This window comes from Ammospiza caudacuta, chromosome 19, assembly GCF_027887145.1.
Source record: "Ammospiza caudacuta isolate bAmmCau1 chromosome 19, bAmmCau1.pri, whole genome shotgun sequence".
NCBI lineage: Eukaryota > Metazoa > Chordata > Aves > Passeriformes > Passerellidae > Ammospiza > Ammospiza caudacuta.
Genome location: NC_080611.1, coordinates 4494927 through 4499091, shown reverse-complemented (window position 1 = coordinate 4499091; position 4165 = coordinate 4494927). Strand labels below are relative to the sequence as shown.

Here is a 4165-nt window from a genome sequence, read left to right as displayed (position 1 = left end):
AGCCTTCAATCTCCACACTCACAATTCCTGCAGAGATCAGAGCAGGCCAGACATTTCCACTTCCAGCAGGGCAAAGTTCAAACCCTTACCTAACACAGACAGTGGGAGCTGATTGCTGCCCCAGCTTCAGGTCCAGACAGGCACAGAGCTCAAAGTTCCTCCAGCCTCAGCAAAACCAGGAGCAGAGCAGGGGAGAGCAGAAGGCAGCCCTGGAGCAGGGCTGGGCTCAGTGTGAGGGGAGACACCCCAGGCACAGCCAGGCCCTCTCTGGGCTGTGCTGTGGAGGATAAAGAGGTTTCCCCATAGCTCACCAACCTGCCCCGCCTTGCCCTCAGCTTGTTCCCCACAGCCTTGGCATCACCATGCCCATAGGGAGGGATGCTCCCTTTCCACAGGGTCTGACCAGATCCCAGCACAGCCCCAGTGTTTGGGATTTGGCCTGGCTGCAGTTGAGGTATAACACAGGTTCCTGTCTGCCTCCTTCCTCATTACACACATAAATCTCCATTTCATGCTCAGCTGATAGAGGATTTGGTTGGCTGGGTTATGATCCTGGCTGCTGCTCCACGGCTGGCTCTGCACCAGCTCTGGCGCTGGGGGCACACGCTCTCTGACTTCCCTCCCATCAGCACTCCTGGCCATGGATGAGCACGCCAGAGCACGCTCAGACACCATCCCTGTGTCCATCCTGGCCCTTGTTCCCCCTCATTGTCTCTCCTGACACAGCTCCATATCCATCCCTCAGCTCTCCTGTCCCTTTTGCTCCATTCCTTGTCCATAGTGACGCTATTGAGTCTGGAAGAAGCAATCCTTGGATATTACCCAGCTCTCTGGGACCCCTCCTCCCTCTAGGACATTCACCCATAGGATTCCTCCAAGAGGGTCCCTGGAGATGTCAGTTGGCTCTTCCCATGCCAGGCTCTGACTGGACATCCCTGGCAGCACATGGAGGCCTCGGGCCCTCCTGACACCACAGAGCTGCACAACCCACCTGTCTGTGGAGCTGCTCCCCTCCCAGATGGATCCACCTCCAAAATGTCACAGACCCACACGGTACCAGCAGCTGCAGAGGAGCCTTCTCAGGATTTTGCTGCTCAGTGACCCCAAGATGTGTTAGAAAGTCTCTTTTTCCAGCCCAGCAGTTGAAAAAGGAGTCAGAACTCTTTAGTTCTCAGTCTCAAGGTTGTTTATTGTATCTTATCTATGAAATTCTTTCTTCTGGCCTGCCAAGGTCCATTCAGTCAGAGGCACTCTGCCTGCCCCCAGAGTTTTTATACTAAAAACTACATGTACAATATTTACAATTGCTTCCCAATAGCTATCACCTATGTTAGACAGTGAGCTTCTACTCTAAACCCATCTAAAAGTGCCAACATCACAGCAGAAGATGGAGGCCAAGAAGGAGAAAAGCTGGACACACCCAGATTCCTCCATCACCCCCTGAACCCCCATTCTAAAACCCCCAAAAATCTATTTCTCACCCTGTGACAAACTGATTATTATTCTATTTATATGTTTGTGGCTTGCAGATCTTCACATAAGGCTGGTAACTTGCTCCATGGGTCATAATCAAAACCACATCCTGGCATCCTGGGCTCTGTGCCAGGGTCTCTGAGCCCCCTGGCAGGGGCCCTGGCACTCCAGGACAGCCAGAGGGATGTCCTGAATTCCAACATCCCCTGTGTTCCTCCACAGCCACAGCCTCACCTGCTCACCCAGCTCCCTTCTGGGTGCTCCTTTAGGCACTCAGTGCTGCAGCAGGGCAATGCTGGGTCCAGTTCTGCTCAGGATTTTGTTTTTAGTGAGACAGAGGCAGAATTTAGCAAGGAAGAAATCCTACACCTGGCCAAGGAGCCAACCTGGAGCTGAGCAGCACATCCTACAAGCACAGGGAGCACACACAGCCCTGCAGGCAGCACAGCCTTATGGAATTTCACTGCACACTGATGTTGGGCTTGGCTTGGGAAGGTTGCAGAGCAAGTGGAAATTCCCTCCAGGAAGGAAAATCTAGGAGCCAGGCTCTTGTGCAAGTGAAACAGGAAATTTGTCCCTGCTGTTTAGATAAATTTTTCTCCCCAAGAGAAGGGAGAGGGAACTTTGAATGTGCAAGTTATCCCTCCAGGAAACCTCATCCAGGAGCTGGGCTCCACCTGACCCAGCCTAGAGCAGAGCTGCCTCCCCTGCACACTCCAGCTGCTCCTCCGGGCTGCAGGCTGCCCAGGGACATCCCATGGCATGCCTCGAGCTGGCTGGCGTTGTGTAATGCAGCCTGGGCTGCTGCCAGGGCACGGAGCAGGATGTCCCGAGGGATGTAATCCTGCCACGGCCTCGCTGCCGGCACATCCGATAACACAAAGGCTCCCGGTTCTCCCGTTCCCGTGAAAACAGAGGATTCTGCGGCGCTCCACACCCTCTAGTGGAGGCGGGAGCTCGGCACACCGAGATGATCCCAAATCCCACAGCTCAATTCAGGATCCCATTGTCCGACAGCTCCCCAGGCAGGGCCGGGACACATCCTCAGGGTGTGACAGCCCCGGGGACAGTGCAGGTGTCACTCCTGCACAGCCACCTGCAGCAGGTAAAGCCCTCCCCACAGTGCTCAGGCACTAAAGGATTAAACAAGAAGAAAGTCAGCTTTGAAAAACAGATTTTATTCATGTTCACCATCCATTAGGCACAGCTGCTTTCTATAACCCACAGGAAAGCTGGAGGGGGAGTTTTTACAAGAGCATGGAGTACCAGGATAAGGAGGAATGGTTTCAACAGGCACAGACAAAGGCTGGATGGGGTATTAGGGAGGGTGGGGAGGCCCTGGCACAGGGTGCCCAGAGAAGCTGTGGATGTATTCAAGGCCAGGCTGGACTGGGCTTGGAGCAACCTGGGATAGTGGAAGGTGTCCCTGTCCATGGCAGGGGTGGAAGGAGAGGGTCTCTATTTTCCCTTTCAGCCCAAACCCTTCTATGATTCTGTGATAACCCAACAAGACCACACAGGAATTACCAAACTGCAAGAGCAGCTCTCACTATCCTGCAGAATCACCTCCTGCTCCAGCCACCTGAAATTAAAAAAACAAGATGTCCAGCCAGGAATGCTAAAGCCAGAGCCCCCATTCTATACACACCCATTCCTCTGGATCAGTGTTCACTGAAGCATCATCCACCCCAGCTCCCCCTAAAATCCTTCCCAAAAGCATCTCTACCACTTCCAGAGCTACATCACCCATCCCGCAGCAACAACAAACTGCAAAAGCACTTGTTATTTTGGCAGGGAATGTTTGCCAGGAGCCAGGATCACTGTGTGCCAGGCTGCCAGCACAGGCCCTCCCCTCCCCACACCTGCCAGGGCACACAGCCCCGAGGTGTCCCCAGGTGAACCCCCCTGCAGGAGACAAACCAGAGATGTAAACAAGAGAGCAAAGTACACAACTTCCAACAAAGCCTTACATTTGCTCAAGTGCAAAAACCACCTTATCACTGTTCCCTGCTACGTGGGGAACAAAGTTGCAACTCAAACAGCATCTAGTGATAAATCAAGTAGCCAGGTTCTCATTTCCATACCTGAGAGAGCACCAGTTTGACTTCACAGAACATTTTCAAAAGAAGACTCAGTACACATTAAAAAACCCCAACGTAACCCATTTTTCCCTGCATTAGGGGTGCAGCTGTTGTTTGCAGTATCATACATGACCATCAAAATGCTTCATGAATGTTCACACCTGTTACTGCACAGGTGAGGCCCAGCACGGAGCCCACCTGGGAGCTGCTCTCGGGCACGGGTGAGGCTGGCTGGCACCACCCAGCAGCCCTTCCCCAGCCCACAGACCCCTACCCCTGCCCAGGGGGGCACCAGGGCTCCCACAACTCACCTGCTGCTCCCTCACCTCAGCAATGGCAGCACCCAGTCCCGCCTGTGTCACCATCTGGGGCTGAGCCCTGGCAGGAAACCCTGGGACACACAAAGTTCTGGGACACTCACAGCAAAAACAAACCCTGCTCTGGCTGTTGCAGCCCCCTCCCCACCACACAGCTCACCCCTTACACCCCACGGGCCCCACTCTGCGCTCCCACCCTGCTGTGGGCCCAACACCTCCCCAGGGAGCAGCCACACCCCAGAGCTGTCCTTGCACAGCACCCCAGCCCTCCTACAGACACCCTACACAGTCCCA

The 4165-nt window shown here is 54.3% G+C and overlaps 1 non-coding gene across 1 annotated transcript; it reads right to left on the bottom strand.

Annotated features, from left to right (window-relative positions):
* Positions 1-3662: 3662 nt before the first annotated feature.
* Positions 3663-3818, bottom strand: LOC131566313 (small Cajal body-specific RNA 16). Its single transcript, XR_009275538.1, has one exon. It is a non-coding gene; the product is annotated as a small Cajal body-specific RNA 16 (non-coding RNA).
* Positions 3819-4165: the final 347 nt, after the last annotated feature.